The following is a 20,719-nucleotide window of genomic DNA, read 5'->3' on the forward strand; positions in this document are numbered from 1 at the left end:
GGTTAACGTATGTTATAAAGCGTGGTGGGACAGTTAAATAACGACCGGGCGTCACACAATATACATTACGTAACTAGTGGGTCGTTTAAAGCTTCCAACCCATTACAAAGGGCGCAACCATGATTATTCATCGTCATCAACCGCCGCATCAACAAACTGCACATAATCGCTTACATATGGTACCTCGCTTCTCCGCAGAACAACGAATAATGTCGTGCTGGGTGCTTCCCAACTTCCCAAAAATTACGCTTTGTGGCGTAGTGGGTACGTTGCTAATGTACCTGTATTAGTAGCCACAGGAGAGTTTATAACGGGCTCTAGAAATGCCGCTCTTCCAGCTTTCGCTGTGACTGTGCTGCGCTTTCCGCGCAGGCCTGGCGTTTTTTGTTCTTCTTGACCAATTTACAACAATTAGGCAGTTAGGTTTTGTAACTCCGCTCAGCAGTCAATTAATCGGGCAGCTATTCTGTCGTTTTGAATAACTTATATTTGTGTTCTTGGCTAATTTACTGCAGTTAGCCTTCTTGAATTTGTAATTCCACTCGTCAATCAATGAATCGGGCAACCATTCCATAATTTTGCATCGCTTATATTTCTGCTCTTGGTCCACGAGGAATTGCCACAAGAGCGAGGCAATCTGTAAAATTTGTTTTGCTTTTTTTTAAGGTTCTTCCAAAACTGTTAAAGTAGTTTTCTTTTTTATTATTTCAATCGCTCCACAGTCCAGCATCGTGTACAAGAATAGAAGTCAGAATCAGAATCAGAAACCACTTTATTTCCAACACACTTGTCCCTATTTAGTAGCCTGAAAAACCGATGCGACGTAGACTTCTTAAGGGTTGCTGATCGGGCGAGTTGGTCATTCATGAACGTAGCGTGTATTAGCGCGGCACATAAAAGAAAGGGACAGGACACAGACGTAGAGATAGGTAGGCGCTAAACTTCCAACTAAGGTTCTAACTAAGACAGTTGGAAGTTTAGCGCCTACCTATCTCTACGTCTGTGTCCTGTCCCTTTCTTTTATGTGCCGCGCTAATACACGCTACGTTCGTAGACTTCTTAGCTTGAACGCATGAATTAGCTTTTTTTTCTTATGTTGCGCCATTTTGCGAATGATTTTACGGGCCACCTGTTTTTCAGGCTATAAAAAGGTTGTGCTCTAAAAGTGGTAAGGTACCCATTTAGGCATACGTGCTGCGGCAGTGCCCACTATCACACTTGATGGCCTGCTTTTTCTCGACGCAAATGCATTGAAGGGGATGCTATGCCATAAACTTTTAGTGCACCGAAGCTAGCCCTTTCTTTTTTTATAAGTAGTTTAGATTTAGAATACAATACTCAGCCACGGGCGCTGAGTAAGTCCCCGTTGGGATTTTGATTCGTTGGTTTATTGTATTTGCCATGAAAAGCGACTAAATGACTCTGAAACACGACTTTTGGGAAGGCTGCGGATAATTTCGACCACCATGGGGTTCTTTAACGTCCACCGAAGTCATGAAATTGCACGCAGTTACACGGGCTTTCAGCATTTTCGCACGCATCGAAACGCGACCACCCCGGCCGGTATCGATCCCGCAACTTTCGACTAGGCAGCCGAGCCCTGTAATCACCGAGCCGTCGCGGCGGCACCGTGTCATGACTTCCGCGACATGAACAACACTGCAAGTGGCGCATTATAACCCTATGAATGTGTTTTTGTTATGTTCATAGCATATTCCTACTTTATCTAATATGGCGCATCATGGTGTACTTTCTCTGTTTTTTTTTTTTCTTTCTGCATTAATTACACTGAACTAGTGCGCACGAGTGTGCGAAATCCTATTGTACAACTTCAGCTTGTGTGCTTTTTGAGTGCTTTTTGTAATGTCTTAAGTCTTGAGTGCTTTTTGTAATGCTGGTGTTCCTCATTTTTCATTGCACGTAAAAGTACAGGAATCGCCAGCGGCAGCGCTGCAAAACACCAGCGTGTCGTTATAGATAAGTATGAGTGAAAAGTGACAGAAATAAGTACTTCCCTTTTGTATAAAAACAAACACCTGTGCTTGTGATAAAGAAGAGCAGCATCGCAAAGGCTATTATAACGGGGGATGGTTAAAACTCCAAAAAAAAGAACTTGAGATTAAAGTTCAGAAGGAGCAAAGAAAAAACCATGGCTGATCCCTCCGTCATAGGACTCGGTATAACACGAACGTGAAACTTGTCTTCACAGATGTAATAGAGTGTTTATTGTGCATTGATATATGAGAGCTTGTAACAGTCTCAATGGGAAAAAGATTGGCACAAGTGACCGGGGGCCGGAGCGGCAAGATTGCGACACGCGGCGCTGTTTTTCCCGATCACGCCGATATCGAAAGTGCCATGCTCATTCAATTTTCCAAAGCAGGGGTGGCCGGCGTAAAGCACTCTAACAAACAACTTTTTCGGGGTAACTGCGATAAAGATACGGTTGCTCGGAACTCCAGCGAAAGAAAGAAAAAATAGCGAAAAAAATAGAAATCATGTGCATAGTCGCATCCACCGATAAGCAATGAGCAAGCGTTTCTTAAGCTATGGACTTTCGGATCGGCCAACAGCAAGACGGGCTGCTTTCCGCCGGTCCGCCGGTCACCCCTGCTTTGGAAAATGGAATGTGCTTGGCAATCTCGCTATCGGCGGGCTCGTGAGCAACAGCTCCGCGTGTAGCGATTTCGCGGCTCCGGCCACCGGTCACTTGTGCTAATCTTTTCCGCTGAGACTGTACAATTTCTACAGCTGTTGGCAGCTATAGCACCGTCAAACACAAAGAAGGACGCTCGAAACGAACGCACAAGTATACTCAGGACGTGTGCGAAATAACTGTTACAGGTGTTACTTTTTCGTATTTAAGCAGCGCACTTCTTTCGCAAACGCCGCTGCTGCAGCCAGCGAAGTGGCCTTCGTTCGCTCTGTAACTTCAACGCAACCTTTGCGGTGAACGCGCAAGACGTCCAACCCCCCCCCCCCCCAATCACGAGATAAGCGCGCTCGCTCGGGCGACCACACCCTGTAGGGAGGCGCGCGCGCATCGCGACGAGCGGGGCGAGGACCTTTAAAGCGCGCGCTTCGCGCCATCTCGCTGGTGATAACGAGAACATGTTGAAGTGCCACCAAGCTCTGAGTACCTCCAGCGGTAAATGTTGTATATAAGTAGCTCGCGGTTAATGTGACGAAGAACGTACGCTTTCTGGCCGAATCGTTTAGCGCCGCGCGCTGTGGAGTGAGCGGTCGTGGGTTCGATTCCCAGTGACGGAACTTTTGCTTCCTAGTTTTTTTTTCTTTATCATCTGTGAGTGTGCATTTTACAACGTCATATCCGTGACGGAAATGCGTCAGTGAAGATTTTGTGGGCCCCGGCATAAAACACTTTCGTGTTAAAATTTTGTTTGCTTTTTTCGTTTTTAGCGCCATATTTCTTATGTATTTTGACAGCTCCTCAACGTTCCCTCTGTGTTTGGTTTCCTTTATTCCCCTAAAAGGCCGACGTTAGCGAGCAACTGTTGTTTTATACATTCAGTAACCTTCTGTCCATTACGTATATTTTTTGTCACTCCTGCTTGGTCTTCTGACTGCACTATGTACTGCATAAATGAACAAATATGACATCGACGTGTTTTGCGCCACTGCTGCGAAGCCACGAGGCTTTTTGTCGCCCATTATCGGTGCCTCATCGGAACACGGTCTATCGAGAGCAAAACATGAGGTCGAGAAAACCGTTCCCGAAGTCTTCAGACACATGTGACAGGCAGCGCATTGCTGAACTGTATATAAGAATAAGCGTGCTGTCACCTACGTAAACAGAGCTGTGGCCTTCCGTTCGCGTGCCTTCAAACTAGACGGGGTTGTACAGAACTCCTTGTATGCACCTGTCAAGAGCAGGGCCCTTCCTTCTCCTGCTCTTTCTTCTCATCCGGCTCCTCCTCCTGGAGAGTTGGCTATCTGCCCAGCGGAGCGTTCAGTGAGCGGTGTGACGTTAAGGCACAGTTTCCTTTCCGTGAGACAAACACATAAATAACAATAATTGTTGAGGTTTCACGTCCCAAAACCACGATATGATTATGAGGGACGTCGTAGTGGAGGGCTCCGGAAATTTTTACAATCCGGTATTCTTTAACGTGCACCTAAATCTGAGTACTCGGGCATCTAGCGTATGGCCTCAATCGAAATACGGCCGCTAGTGCCGGCATTCGATCCCGCAACCTTCAGGACAGCAGTCGACCACCGTAACCACTAGACCGCAAACACATAAAAGAAGGCAGAAAGACGCCACCCAAGCACTCCGTACAGATGGTTAACCAGGAAAACTGAAACGTGCGGCCCCGGTGTTTATCACTGGGTTAATCCCGATGGTTCATTAAAGTCTTTCTCAATGATTGATTACATCCGTCCAGAAATCTTGACTGGAGGTTGCCGCCCGATTGTTCACATCTTCATCTTTAATGTACCAGTGGGGAGTAGTGGGATTTGCTGCAAGAAATCACCTTTAGGAGGAGCAGCCTGTTGTTTTTATGCCTGATCTCCAGTGCTGTATCTTCATCTGAGCCACCAATCTTTCCTAGAACTTTTCGGAATAATTCAATATTGACTCATTAACTTCATTAACATCTTACAATTAATGTACTAGTTCATTAACTAATTTTTCACTAACTTTACAGCGCGTAACCACTGCAGAAAGGGAGATAGTACGCAGACAAAAGTACAACTGAATCATCGTTTTGAGACTGGAAGAAAAGGACGTCGCCTTTCTTTAACCTTTTTGATGCTTCCGCACCGTACTTCCAATCATGATACCGGAAGATGAAACCGAAAGGGAATTACGAGACCGGAAGTGATTAACGGAAATGAATTGGGAGACTGGAAGTAGAACCCGGAAGCTAACATGATAACAATAGAGCAAGACCTTTGCTTCTTTTTTTACTCTGGTACCATAAAGACCTAAGCAGCCATTGCGAGGGTTGTTAACAATAAAACGGAGACAGTTACAGAACACATATTCACACGGGTAGAACAAGAACGCACACACGCAAGAAAAAGTCAGACAGGTAGTACATGTACTCAAATAAGTATTAAAACAAGTAGTACACGTTACGAAGCACACATTGAAGCAGATAAAACAGGAAATAATTCAATGTAAAAAGACGCTTCGTTTTCGTTGATTTATACATAAAAAACATAGGAAGGTAGGCTACGTTAGAGCCGGCTATACAATCATTATGATATTAAAATTGAAAAAAAAACACACACGCGAAAGCAAGAAAAACTACAAAGAAAAAAATAATAAAGGCAAAACAATAATCAGATCAGAAGTGCTATGTGCGCATACAATGTCTGGCGTATAGTGGATGGCCAGAGTCTAGGGGCAGAGTCAAATACAGTCAGGGTGGTCACAGAGATAGTGTTTCTTCGTTTATTTATTTCCATTCTTTCGCAGTTTATTTCGGTCCCAAATCGGATATCGCGCTTTAAACTACTTTGCAGAATGGCAATAGAAAAGCCCCCGAAAGACTGTCTTCAAAAATAATATAAGCATCGATGTTTTTAAGAACTGCTTGTAATAAAAGAGAAGCATCTCGTCCGAACCTGCACCTTAACCATGCTCCAAGCCCAAGAGGCCATTATGCGACGGCACGCATCTGCATTTATAACCGCCAGGGTCTGCGTCCTTCCACACAGCCTCTTCGGGCCGCAGGAAGTTTGTCTTCGCGGGCTTCGGGCTGTCCTCTACCCGACATATGCTGTCTTTCGGTCCTAGGAAAACACACCTGTGAGCCCTGGAACGTGCCCTAAGTGCTTAGCTCCTACGCCTGCGGTGGATGTTAATCATCTTCTCTGGCCGTGCCTTAGTACTCGGCATATTAGACCTAAAAATGCTCAGGCATATCGTATTTTTCTTAGACGCAGAGACCCACGAACATAACTGCTCTCTGTTCATTGAGCACAGAGAGAGGAAGAGCGAGTTCTTGTGGTAGAAAATCTGAGTGTTCGACCTGAACCGACTTTCTGACCTGCTACTGCTACTTGCTTTTCGTTGTCTGTGGCTATCAGCGTTGTAGGCTGTTTTGATGCCAACTCTTGGAAAAGCTGACCGCAATCGTGTGTATGTAACACTAACGATCATATCCGCAAGCATCACGCATTAGAGAGAGAACAACTACACTGAGAGAAAGACTGTAACTAAGGCACTCGAATGGTTGAATGGGTAGTTGAACACTTAGGAGGATATTTAGAAATTAGGGTCTCGGACGAATATGGAAGTCGGATAAAGGAAACAATCCGGCAGATCCCACGCATTGTGAGAATTAACGTCATGCAAAGCAGTCAGCGTGCAGCAGCCTATGCTGAATTTTTAGCTCTGAGTGAAGCGCTACGGAGGTGAAGCGATGTTTTTTGTTTAAAGGGAGTAGTGCTGATATCATGGGCTTCCTTGGCAATCCGAGCACACGAGCGTGTAAAGGGTCGCTCATCGTGCGACGTGACGTTGGTACTCACGTTAGAGCAGATACGCCAGTTTAATCGCTACCATGTGCACGCTACAGTGCGATGATGCGCACATCTACAGTCAAACGCAACGATTTGCTATACTAACGTAAACGTTTGTGCGAGTTGGTAAATCATCGTCAAGAAAGAAATTTTAACAGCGCGAAAAAAACACGAACGCTAGTCCGTGTCGTGCTAGCGCGCTGTTGCCTCCCTTCGTCCATTCGTGTTCTCGTCCGCGCTGTTAAAATTTTTCTTGACGATTTACTATACCTTGCGGAGTCACAGGTGCACGTTTATTGCATTGATACAAAATTGGATAGAAAACTCTGCAACCGCAATTTGGGTTGTCCTGACATAACGCTTGTACAGGGTATTTTTTCCAAAGCAGTTGGAAGCACTGTCGTGGCTCTGTGGTAGAATGCTTGGTTGCCATGCAGAAGGCCTCTGTTCAATTCCGGTTCGAGTCATGATTTGTATCCTTTTCTTCCGTCGAGATATTTAAATGACCGCCAACGATGACACGGGCTCCTTTACGCTTTCGCGTTAAGATTTCGAGTCTGGGTTGACATAGACTGTGAATAACCTGCCTGCGGCGCATACTCGCATGCCACGGCCAGCTGTATGCGGGTACGTGCCACTCGTGACTTAAGAAAAGGAATTCATGATGTACGCGACAGGGATGTCGCGTTATTCATGCCATGACTTTCGAATCGTGTTCATCATACACTGAAGTCATCTTGTGCCAGTTTTGGTATATACGAAGTTAAGGAGCGCCAAGACGTAGGCGGCTAGATATAAACGGTCAAAGTGTGTTTGGTTTGTTAAAGAATGCTTCGCACTTAAAATTCCCAGTACCATTGAGGCAACCCTAAGGAGGGCACAGACGGAAACATGCTCTCACGACACACTCATTAAAGTGGCACTAAAGAGAAACAATGAATCAGTTTAGACCGATAAATTGTGCTCTCAGAACTTTAATGTCGTTAATTTCGGCATCATAGGTTTATTAGTAGAGGAGGAAATCAAGTTCAAAGTTTCATTTTTAAATTTCGCGCCGAAATCTCCCCGCGTGACGTCACGGATTTCAAAGCGTATTTATCGTATTTTGGTGTCATTGCCTCAACAATATTACCCAAAACCTGGTATGTTAATTCTATGGCCCCCTCAGAGGGCAATGTGCTTGATTTTTACCGATTATGAACTACGTAGTCCACAGTAAGCGCCGTCAAAACACGTGACGTTACGGCGAATAGTGCGGAACCTTCAAGGTGGCGTGCCCACCCACATTTTGTTTTTGCGCGTTTTCTCGCTTACTAAGCGTCTTCTCGCAGCAAGCGTGGCGTTTTAGGTATCGCGAAAGAGTACTTTACTAATATGAAAAAATTCGTTTTGCTTTTTAGTGTCCCTTTAACGTTCTTTCAACTTCTCAGGCCAACTGCATTGTCAAGCAAAGCTTATTATAACTCACAGGTTTTGGCGGCGGCGTCGCACACGAAAAACGCGGCGCCGGCGAGCGCACGAGAATGCGGCCCTTGAAAGTTCGCCGTTCACGTGTGTATTTGTGTGAGCCGTTTTTCGATAATTGATGCTCTCTCGATTGTGGCCTTGTCGGCGACCAGCCGCTTCTCATTTGGCAATCTGATCGCTTATCGAGGTCGCTTGTAATTTAACGTTGCCACATTTCATTGCTGCATGCATGCAAACGTGTGGCCTTCGTTGTTGCCTGTAGCAACTGAAGTGTTGCGCTGATAAGCACGTGGATGGCTGTCCAATTCCCGGCATGTAGAAAGGACAGAGTTGGTAAAGAACATTGCACAATGAGAAAGAAAGAAAGAAAGAAAGAAAGAAAGAAAGAAAGAAAGAAAGAAAGAAAGAAAGAAAGAAAGAAAGAAAGAAAGAAAGAAAGAAAGAAAGAAAGAAAGAAAGAAAGAAAGAAAGAAAGATGTAGTTCGTCAAGCACTCACACACCAACCGTCGCTTGCCCCCATTGACCGGCCCACCCACGAGCAAGCAATGGTGTCTCGTGGTGACGTCATCAGACGAAGTCATGAATTTTGGAGAATTAAAACGTCATGATGACGCTGCTACATGGCGTCATTTATGACGTCATGTGAAGTAATTTTCCTACCGTCCATGTTGTCAACGCCGGATTTTTGGACAAATGAGGCATATAAGGATATTGCCTCGGTTAGAGCGAACTGTGTGCGCGCTTGTTGAGGAAACGATGCGCAGTAGTACGTTGTGCTGTTGACGCTGTAATGAATGCAACATAAATTAATTAATTGATTGAATCGATAAATTGATTTATGATTGTCCGCAGGATGTCTAATGCATGTTACCTACACACTCAACAGAAATTTGTCGTCACATAATATACGTGATTTCATGACCATGCAAGCTTATGAAGACTGTGTACAACAGATTATACGGCGCAGGTATTCTACATAATTGCATAGTGCTAGCATCAAATGTACAGTCGCGCTCAATATGACTTGCAACACGGGAGCGCGTGGCCTCACGAGTTTAATGATTGCGCACGGCTTCAACTTGCTTCATTTCTGTACCTTAATATTATTTTCTTATTTGTGAACATTCCCCAGTGAGAGAACAGCGTTTATTTGTAGAAATAAGGGCTAGTGGAAGGAATGCTAAATCTTTAAACTCTTGCGGCCACGCGCTCCCGTGTGGCAAGTCATATTGCGCGCGACTGTACAAGAGCCTGCTTGGAGAGCTAGAGAGTTTTTATTAGGCAGGGATACACGCGTTTGAAGGGTTCTGTTCATGTCTGCTATTAATCGGACACCAACAAATTACCTGGTGAAATATTCCATACTCGATACTTATTGTACAGTAAAGTTTAAGCTGCATTGATAACGATAACGCCTTCATTATGCCATCGCCTTCTCTCCGTTTCCTTTAGTAGAAGTTTTTCCTGGTCCTTGTCCAACCCAACTCTCTGCGTAAAAACGGTCACGGAAAGTAAGCTTTATTCCACAATATGGAAGTTTGCTGTCTTGCTATAGAGGTGGTGCACGCTTTACAGGAACACGATGACACGTGGGAAAGGCTGGCACGTTGTAATATGCACAATTTAATTGTTGATGCGCTTGTTATCACAAACAGCAGTTTATTGGCTCGACGTACCGGCCGGAGCCCAGCCAATCTCTAAATATGGTAATAAGTCCGGGCTCCAGTCAGCTGTTTTTGAAAAAAATCACCGACGATTACGATACTGCCTAATGCGAATTCTGAGCGCTGCTTCGTGTTGGGGCAACGCCAAACGTGTTTGAACTTTTGACTCTCCGCAGTTGTAGCAACGTAAACATTCGTTACATACTGCCACAGAAACTGCCAGCGCTCGAGTGCTACGCACACCACTCTGCGCATTGCAGGCGTCGCGAACCAGCCATAGCGAAGCCAGCCACAGTACACGTGCCAGCCCTGCATGCGCACGAGCTCCGACCGAGGGGCCAGCGCGCGTGACGGAGGAAGAAAGCAATGTTAGAGGCCGGTGGCTCGCGTTTGCTCTCTTTCGTCTTCGTTCGCTCGTATGCTTACGCCGACGGCCCCAACGGCGACGCCGCTCAACGCAGGAACCGGCGTCTAAGAGTTGCGCTCTAAAAAGCGCATATATATATAGTTACGAACGGAATTCCATTTTTCGCCTTTGGCTCACATATGTTAGTGCACTTGGGCGCGCGCACACAAACCAAGTGCAGTACTAGATTTTCCGAGTGCTCGCTTGGGCTTCTGTGTCCATTATCAGCGCTTCAAGGATACATGCGTCAAGTCTGCACTCTTCTAACACAAACATCCGCGCCTTTTGGTGGGCAAACGAAGCAACCGTTTCTCTTAAACAAACCTCCAACTTCTACCATACTTTCATCCCTTCAGCTTCCTCTATACTAATTGATCGAATCGAACGACATTTAAGACGTCACTCTCTTTTTTTGCTCTAGAGTGGACACCATTTTCCGATCAACTTTCTTTGCGCAAACTACAAAAAGATCTGAACACTGCGAAAGTGACACATACAGAACACATCAACGCAAACAGTCAAATGTTTGAGGCTATATATGGCGGTGGTAGCTAGGACACCCCTGCGCATGTGTATAGTGTCTGTATACAAGTCATGTTTATCACCGTAATAAATTGTTGATAATTTGCGCTGATGTGTTCTTTATGAGCCTTTTATTTTCGCAGTGTCCCATGCTTTTTGTAGTTTGCGCAAAGAGGCTGTTTAACCAACTAGCCCACTGGGAGGTTTTTCTTAAAGGGCCCTTGAAAAACCTCTGAAAATGCAAAGAACGAACACGTTATCTTCTCTCCTGGCGTCTCCAGTCCTTTCCGCACAACTCATTATGCCAGCAGTCTGTTCCCTTGATGTCACGACGGAATAAGGCTCTCGATTGGTCCATATTCGAGAGACATCAGTCATGAATTATCTCCTACCTTGCTTTTCCATGCATTCACACACCCGTCCTGCCTTGTCTTGCACGACCATCGTGAGCGATCAACTGATTTCACTTCGTTTTGTGCGTTTTCGACTGCGCAAGCGGAGAAAGCGCGTGTAGCCGGAAAGCGCCAAATTCTGATGGGCTCAACGCTTAGTGCTGACACTGTCTACGTGTTCTATGAAGAAATAAGTGGCGAGGAGGAGATGGCGCCTGCAGGAAGGGTAATGAAGGAGACAAACCACTCTCTCGTCTTTGAACTTGGAGTGGTTAAGGGGCCTTTTAAGTACAATTTCTTGAGAACAATACTACTCGAAGCATCGTTCGCCCGCTTCGTCGTCGTAAGTGCTCGTTTACGAGAACATATCTCGTTCCCGATCTCCATCTCATCCTCCCGAGACGCCTTGTTTGGAGGCGGGATAAGGAGGAGACACCGTTCGAACAGCGTGGGCGACGTAGAAATTGATGGTGGCACGCTTCAATGACGACCACGCTCGTATACTTAGCCGAGGTCCGGCCTTGGTCTTCGGGGATTGTGCCCTTCAAAGCGAACCGAAAAGAACAGCGTGTGCGTAGGTTTCTCTGCGTTCGGTAAGGGTCAGCGGCATCACTCAACGGGGCTTAGTACAAAAACTCGGCGCCGCTTACCCGCTTAACGAGCAACCTCGATTTCTCGGGCCAAGCATTCTCTCCTAACAGTTATATCCCCTTTTGAATCTCGTCAAACGGCGCCCCTGGTTCTAGCGAGTTCCTGCCTACACTTATGGCCGCTAGGCCTAACTCCCGCTGTTAGGCCTAACCATTAGATCACACTTGACTTCGTAAGCGGTCATGCCCCGCGTTCCCCCCCCCCCCCCTCGCTTGTAGTTGCGGCGGTTAGGTCGAGCTCTCGAAGCGCGCTCTGTTTGAGTTCGCACGAATGTGTGTTCGAGAGCGAACTGTTAAACCTCGAAAATCAACCGTGGATAACTAATGGTCGCATTGAGTAGATTAGGCGCAGCTGTAGAAGCACGTTTTCTCCGAATTCGTGTCTTGGTCGATTTACAAAAATAAAAAAAGCCTCCGTTATCATTTTTTTCGCTCTTTTTTTTAAGTCGTGAACTACAAGAACGAACTGTCAGAAACTGCCAGCACCTTCACTTGCGGCATTAAGAAACTATCTTTAAGCACATTTCTCAAGGTACCCTTTCTTCGCGTCCATATCGGAGTACTATTCCAGAAGGGGTGCTTGTATTTTCTTGTCATTGGATCACTACAGGTGAACTAAATGACACAAACACAGGAGGTTTCCTTCGCAGAAGACGTGCGCCTGAAACGTTCTAAGAAACTGAATTGAAAAGCCGTGAATATTTATGGCCTTCCATCTCCAGACGCTTCTCTTTCCAGTCCAACACCGCACACATTTTTTATTAATCTCGAAATGCTCTCAATCTATAGAAAGGATTATTAAGGCGAAAGCCTTCGATGCCTCATGAAAGGCTAAAAGGGCCGTCGGCGGCAGCGTGGACATGAACGTTTCAAAAAGTATCACGTGATCAGAGTTGACGAAATGACGATGTGATTAGTGATCAGTAACAAATCGACAAAAATTGTTACGTCATATAACAAGACGTTGCATGATGACCTCATCACATGACGTAGTCGCTTTATGAGTGGCAATAAAATACAAAGATTTGTCAAGCATAGATAATGCACTACTTATACAAACGTAAGAGCACTTCGTGGTTAGCACAGTAGCGGCGCCATGGTCACTTAGCCATCACGGTGGCTATGCGCGAAAAATAAATATAAAGGTCATATGAGTTTGCAAAAAAAAAAACAGCCATCATGACACGAACAATGCCTCTTTTTTTTTTTTTTATTTGCCTTGTCACACGTTGGAAACCAGCTCATGCAAACGTAATTTCGTTAGTATCTCTAGCGAGTAAATATTACTGAATCGCATAGCGGCAGCACACGCTGACCCGAAGTTTGCGGGATCGACCATGGAGGCGAAAATGCCGGAGACCCGTGTACTTCGATTTAGGCGTACGTTAAAGAACACCCAGGTTGTCGAATTTTCTGGAACCCTCCACTACGGCGTCCCTCATAATCATATCGTGATTTGATACGTAAACTTTCAACAATTATTATCATTATTACAGCGGCAGCAGGGATATTTCCTCCGAAATGTCAGAAGTGCACCAGGCAGCGTAAGCAGTAGTATCAACGATACAGGCTATCACCTACCTTGCATGAGTTTCACAAAAATTATAAGATTTCTCGTTATATATAAACGTCATCTTCTTTTTTTTATTATTCAAGGTTTAAAACTACCAAGCTGGGCAACTTCACGAGTTACAAGAATAAGCGCAGATCCTGTGAAGATAGACAGAGAAATACACGTTATTTTACAACCAGGCGCGTGTTCTCATGGATAAACAAATTAAAAGCACGCACGTGTTCACTGCCACCTAAATTTTCACTGCGTAAAGAAATAGTTATAACACATATAAAACAAAACACAGTATTACAACGAACGAACAAAACTCATTTGGAACCTGTTCAGTGGGTAACGACCTTTTCGCTCTACAACGTGGGCACAGTGTAGGCACAAAAAGAAAAGGTTATCCGTAAGAATTGTATTCTTTATTTACAACCACGCGTAGAGACAGACTGGTGGCCGACGCACGACAGCATGTGATTCGATTCGCTTAGATCGCCGCATTTTGATGGCAATGCGGCGATCTAAGCGAATCGAATTACATGCATTTCCATCAACTCTGAGTTTTGAGTTAGCTGGTTCAACCAATCACGTCAAGCAGACTAAATCTATCAGCTCGCTGCTGCTGAATAATCAAATACCACCTCGTCTCATCAGCCGTTCCTCTTTCTTTCTTTCTTTCTTTCTTTCTTTCTTTCTTTCTTTCTTTCTTTCTTTCTTTCTCTTTTCTTTTTTCTTTTTTTCTTTCCTTGTTCTTCCTTCCTTTCTTTCCTTCCTTTCTTTCTTCTTCTTTCTTTCTTTCTTTCTTTCTTTTCTGTTTCTTCTTTCTTTCCTTTCTTTCTTTCTTTCTTTCTTTCTTTCTTTACTCCTGTATAATCGGGTATGCATGAATGCGAAGTTAGTGTTCGATTATGCGGCCATCCTCGCCGTATGACATCTATCGGTAGGCGTTGCCTCCCTGGCACTACCTTTCGCCGTACGTGTGTTAGGTTTCGCGTGCAATCACAGTACCGAGCGGCGTCAAAAGGCAAGGATAGAGGTACCACGACCTTCCATGACCTTCTGGGGAAATGACGACCTTGGATAACCATGTAAGCATTCGAGTAGCCACGGGACGTTATCAGCTTTCGGCCTAACACAACCTTTAATGGTCACACAACGCGGCGAATGACGTTAGAATGCAAGGACAAAAGTAGGGTGGCCTTAAAGGACCTTGCATAATGAAAACCTTAGATCAGTAGAAACAAGTTTGCTTGAATGACCTTAAATAGACCAGCGCATTTCGCTGTGTTCAGTATACCAGCATAGGCATGAATACGATGTTCGTTTATGTAGTGGCCACCTCACCATCTAACATTTCACGGCATGCATAAGCCCTCAATGCTACCTCTCGGTGTTCGTGTGTTCAGTTTTCCGTACAAGCACTGCAACAAACGACTTCACAAGGGAACGACAGAGGCATGATGAATTTCGATGACCTTTGGGGAATGACGACCTCGGATAACCTTGGAAGCATTCGAGTAGCCACGTGACATTATTACCCGTCGGCCTAGCGCGATAGCTTCGCGGTCAAACAACGCGTCGAATGACGTTAGAAGGCAAGGGCGCAAGTATGATGACCTTGAATGACCTTGAAGAATGAAAACCTTACATAAGTAGGAACAAGCGAACTGGAATGATCCTAAATAGATTCGCGCACGCCAATAGAAACAAGAAGGATAGGCATCGAGACATTGATTTTGTCGTAGTTGAGGTGCATGACCTCGGGTGAGGACAACCGCGATGGCCTAAGGTGACATTGAAAGAATTCGCGTCATGGGAGACACTATAGGTGTCATTGTAGCCCGAGCGCAGGCACTTGAAGAATTGGTGACATTGGAGGACCTTGGAGGAATGCGCGTCGCCACGAGGCGTTATCGCTAGCCTTACACGAGGAGCATCCATCCAGTGTGACGTAACCATTGTCACCATGCGCTTCACGCAACGTCGCAGGCGAAGCTTCAGCGTAGTCGGAATTCGGCTTCCATTTCTTGTGCCGTGCGTTCACACGCGAGCCCGTTTCGTAAGCAGCCATCTCTAGGCTTCACTGGACCCTGCTGATAAATTGCGACCCAAGCGCGCGTTTTATTCGAAGCTATTCCTGGTGCTATTCTATTACTGCGTTTTTTATTGCACACACTGGAGGCTTTAGATAACGGCAGCCGCTTGTGTTTTTCTCGTCCCTTCAGTGTCTGTGTTTATGTTCTTGCTTTGAGAAGTTCGGCGTGGGTGACCGTAGAGCTTTAAAGAAAAGGACGCTTATATTGTGTCAGCTTTCTTGCGCTGGTGAAGTCGAAACGCGCACAAAGAAAAAAAAACAAAGTAATACTATAGTGGGAACGCGTTGACACGTTATCGTTTTCCTATCTTTCGTAACACTGTCACTGACTGAAGTACGTATTGCTCTTAACTTCCCTTTGATAGCACTCTATAGTGGCAGCGGGTTGACACGTTACCATACATATCACTCTTAACTCTTAGACACAATATTAATGAGAACTAACAGACAATAACGCCAAGGAAAGTACAGGGGGTGTTATCCGTAGTATTTAGAATATAAGCGTCACGTGCTACGTGACGCCAACAGGCAAAAAAGAGTGTTCCACACTCGCCGCCATGGCTGCGATTGGCGCTGACTAACACTCCTAGGTTTAAATCAACATGTATACCCCAGAAAGTGGACGGGAGGATGACCGCCGCCGTAGCTCAGTGGTAGAGCATCGGACGCGTTATTCGAAGGTCGCAGGTTCGATCCCTGCCGGCGGCAAGTCATCTTTTCGTCCACTTTACTTTCTTCACATTTATATTCCAAATACTACAGAAACACCCCCTGTACTTTCCTTGGCGTTATTGTCTGTTAGTTCTCATTAATATTGTGTCTAACAAAGATAAACGAGCCCTTGAAAAATCATCTGCTTTCCTTAACTCTTAGACAGTTTGATAGCAATCTGTAGTGGCAACGCGTTGACAAGTTACCATTTTTCTATCTTTCTTCTCATTGTCCCCGACTGAAGCGCATATTAACCTTAACTCAGACAGTTTGGTGGTTTCGGCGCGAATTGACGTGCATAGAAAACGTGCACGTGTGCTAGGAGGTGGGTCCGGAGCAGGAGGCCCAAGAATGATTTTGTTAGGCGGTATCGAAATCCTCGGAGTGGTAAAAAACAGATCTATAAAGCCCATGCCTTCGCGGGCTTAAACCTATGTCCTCGCGTGTAAGGGCTCACAGCGCGCCGCCTGTGTTACGTCAGCCCTCTACTACGGCGTGCCTCATAATTACACCGTGTGTGTGTGTTTGTTTGCGTGTGTGTGCGTGTTTGTGTGTGTGTTTTTGTGTGTTTGTTGTTGTTGTTGTTGTTGTGTGTGTGTGTGTGTGTGTGTGTGTGTGTGTGTGTGTGTTTGTGTGTGTGTGTGTGCACGCGCGCACCTCTCCCTTTTGTTCGTTGTCGTCGTCGCTCTTTACACTTCAAGATATGCTGAACGAACTCGTTTCATCAATGCTTACAGCAAAGGAATAGCACCACTGACGACGCAGAAACTCGCAACGTCACGGCTAAGCGAGAATACATGGTCCTAACCACCGCGTACAAGTTTCAAGTTAAGTTTACAACCGACGCCGTTGATTACCGGTGCACTGTTCCCCGGTAGTTCTCTGGTAGTCGCCATGCTCGTAATGACTGCAAAGTACAGGCTGCATTCGTTGCTATGTAGAAAGGCTCCAGCACCAACAATCCCGCCGCGCAGCTCTTAAAGTAGCCGATAATCATATCGCAAAAACTCGCTCGGCTAAACTGTGCGCTGTTTCTCAAGTTGAGGCTACTCCTATTATTTTGTTATCGCCAGCAGTCGCTCAATAGCTGCACTTCACTTTAAGTATTTTCAAATCGCGATTCCAAATATCATGAGTGGAGTTTTAGTATTGTAGAGACAACGACGGTTATCTTTCGGGGTTATCCTTGTTGACTTGCCAGTAGGCTATGCGGCCACTCTGCGCAAAGAAATCAAAGTATTGTGTTGTACACGTAAACTTCCTAGCATACGTGCTCCAGTTTGTATCGATTACACAATAAATTAGGATTTTATACAGCGAGTACGGCGCCCGCAATACATACCCCAATACCATATAGTGTTATGTGCACAAGGGAGCGCTGTGCATACCCGAAATCAACGACTGATTGAAACCATGGCTTCTACGGGAGGCGCACCTAATATTTTTTTTCGTCACGGTTCCACTAGGTGCACATTCATTGGGAAAGCACACTGTAGCCACTTTATAGACACCGGAGACCAATATTACATACTGTCACGAGCATATCTTTTTACATTTTTATGTAACCAGTCCGTTACACGTATAACCACTGCTTTGCACACACCGCGCCCGAATTCTGGGAACCTTCCAGATTGTTTTTGAATCTTCAGAGAAGACTGTGCGCCACATGCGAACAATAGAGTTTATTCTAGAATTAACCCGGCCACCGACGACAATGCTGGAATCTTCGATGCCACAGGTATAAAGGCCGGCACGCTTTACTACTGATCAGATTACCGACGGCCGACGTTCTGTTCAACTCTATTAGTGTACAGCGTGTATTGCTTGTAATTTCACCTTTCATTTTCCGGGCACAAGTTCGCCCGAATAAACAGTTTCGTCTTTAACACGCCGACTGCTGCGTTCTTCAACGTCACGACCACGTGACAATACAGTCGTCTACAAACAGCAGCGCAATGCACGTTTCTAATAGACGGCCACTAACGATAACTACAGAAACCGTAACCAGGCCATCGTGCAGGTACGAGTGCTATAGCCTGGAATACTAAAGGTGGCAAAACCAGAACTTAGCAGAGACGAGAGAGTTTGCGAGAACGCGACATTTACACGTAATTAGCTCAGGCGAAGTCCTACCACGGTTCAGCATCGGTCCACTCTAGTGTGCCTCAGAGAATTGGTCGCACTTCATATATATATATATATATATATATATATATATATATATATATATATATATATATTATATATATATATAATATATATATATATATAATATATATATATATATATATATATATTATATATATATATATATATATATATATATATATATACGCGTTTATACAGCGTATATATATATATATATATATATATTATATATATATATATATATATATATATATATATATATATATATATATATATATATATATACGCGTTATATACAGCGTATATACACGTTATATACAGCAGTATTACTAAAATAAGTAGCAAGCAGTTGTTATGACTTTCATAATTTGCCGCGAAAAGGCCCCCACTGGAATCCTCCGCTGACGTGCTATGCAGTGAAGGCGAGGCAAAGGAAAACTTCAAATGACCTTGTGGTTGTTCAGTTAGAAATTTTTTTTTTCTCGCCCAAAACAAAAACTACTCTTTTCAAATTTCCTGCACATCATACCCACAATTCATACTACACAACGATGCAAAAGTTATATTTTTACTTGGACTGCTGCATTGCGAAAATGAAGCCGCAATATGAGTCAAAACACTATTTTTCCCGAATTTGTCACAATATTGTGGCAACGTTTCTTCTTCTTTCGATCCCGCAGTATTTTATCACTTAATATAGGAACCTACAAAGCCCTCAATGTGAATATATTGCTCGCGGAAAATCGGTGCTCTTTCTAAGAAATGCTAAAAATGCAGCATCTTGCGACTTTTCGTCAAGGCGAAAAATAATGAAAGTTGAAACAAAAATGAATGTACTATCGTAGTCATGAAAGAGCAGCCCCTTGAAATGAAGAAAAAGACTGTTTCATAGTAAAGGCTCAAGCCAGTGATTTTATATACATTTTTATGTACGGCACAGGTTCACTTCCGTGCCCCAAGTTCGAAGCGCCATGTAGGCAACACAAACTTTTTCTCGAAATATAACGCCTCAATAACTACTTCTCCACTGCACACATACCAGCCCAATTTTTTCTAGCATGATCGGAGATGGTCGAATATATATATATATTATATATATATAATATATATATATATATATATATATATATATAATATATATATATAATCTATATATTATATATATATATATATATATATATATATATAATATATATATATATATATATATACACTGCCAGTCCGTACTGACATCATGGCAGCTGGGCGCTGTGTACAGATGGTGAGAACGCTCTTCACCTTAACGATGAAGCACAACCAATACATACAAAAAATTTGTAAGATCATATTTGCACTTTACAAATACGCAATTTAAACTACATAATATACACCAATTACAAGTACGTATCAAATCACAATATAAATGTTCTACGCTGCATACAATAGATAGATAGATAGATAGATAGATAGATAGATAGATAGATAGATAGAATAGATAGATAGATAGATAGATAGATAGATAGATAGATAGATAGATAGATAGATAGATAGATAGATAGATAGATAGATAGATAGATAGATAGATAGATAGATAGATAGATAGATAGATAGATAGATAGATAGATAGATAGATAGATAGATAGATAGATAGAGATAGATAGATAGATAGATAGATAGATAGATAGATAGATAGATAGATAGATAGATAGATAGATAGTGCGTCACGGTTCCGTATCAATTGCCTCGCATCGACACCCACCTCATTAATTTCGAGCGCTCGGATCCCGGTGAACGACGAGGCAATAACATTGTCGTCGTCGTCGAGGTCCAATTCCGATCTCTTGGCGCAGCCTGTCAGCGAGGATCATAGTTTCGACGGCCACAGTGCAGTAGATGGAACAGGCGGGATCTCGGAACGACATTGCTATCGAGAAAAGAGCACCACCCTTACAGAATATCGCTCCACTGCGTGCCTGAAGAAGCTGAGAGAGGACGCATTTCTTCGGTACGTTGGCGCTGAAGGAACGAGCGTAGCGGTAGCGCTGTGTGTGCGATTACTGCGGCTCTGTCCGTCTTCTCTTTCCGGTACCGTACTTGTCTGCCGTAAATGTCAGCGTATTGCCACGTCTTTAGTGCAGTGAGTACGATGACGATCAGAACGTATGTCGACTTTGTTGTCGTCATTTGGAGCTTCTGTGCTGGACGGACACTCGGACGGGAATATATGCAGCGCTGTAGAGAAATTCATATGTGAGTCAAATAGTTTTTAATACCTCAAAATTATGAGCGATTTTAAGCGCTCATAATGTTTGAACTTATGGATTTCTGTCATAATGATTGTTTTGATCCCTGGTGATTTTTAAGGTTTACGCTATGTGGTTTATTTAGTAGTCTGAAATTGGGATTCATTAAAAAATGAATCTTCTTTCTAATTGACGCTGTAACCACTAGTAGGATTTGGAAAAATTCAAGGCCATATGATTCGTCCGACTCTTGACCGATCCTCCTGAGTGAGTAGGGATGAATCATCCCAGGATCATCATCATCATCATCATCATAAAGAAGAGAGAGAGAGAGAGTAAACGTTCATTAGCAATTCCTATTAGCAACTGCAGTGGGTGAGGCCCTTCG

General features: G+C 44.1%; 1 protein-coding gene and 1 non-coding gene across 2 annotated transcripts in view; one reads left to right on the forward strand and one right to left on the reverse strand.

The window, feature by feature from the left end:
* Positions 1 to 20,719, reverse strand: part of LOC119406272 (otoferlin) — a 229,869-nt gene that overhangs the window by 156,234 nt on the left and 52,916 nt on the right. The gene's annotated exons all lie outside the window — the stretch shown is intronic.
* On the forward strand, positions 15,887 to 15,958 carry Trnat-cgu (transfer RNA threonine (anticodon CGU)). The gene has a single exon. It is a non-coding gene; the product is annotated as a tRNA-Thr (tRNA).

The sequence above is a fragment of the Rhipicephalus sanguineus genome, chromosome 10, assembly GCF_013339695.2.
Source record: "Rhipicephalus sanguineus isolate Rsan-2018 chromosome 10, BIME_Rsan_1.4, whole genome shotgun sequence".
NCBI classification, from domain to species: Eukaryota; Metazoa; Arthropoda; class Arachnida; order Ixodida; family Ixodidae; genus Rhipicephalus; species Rhipicephalus sanguineus.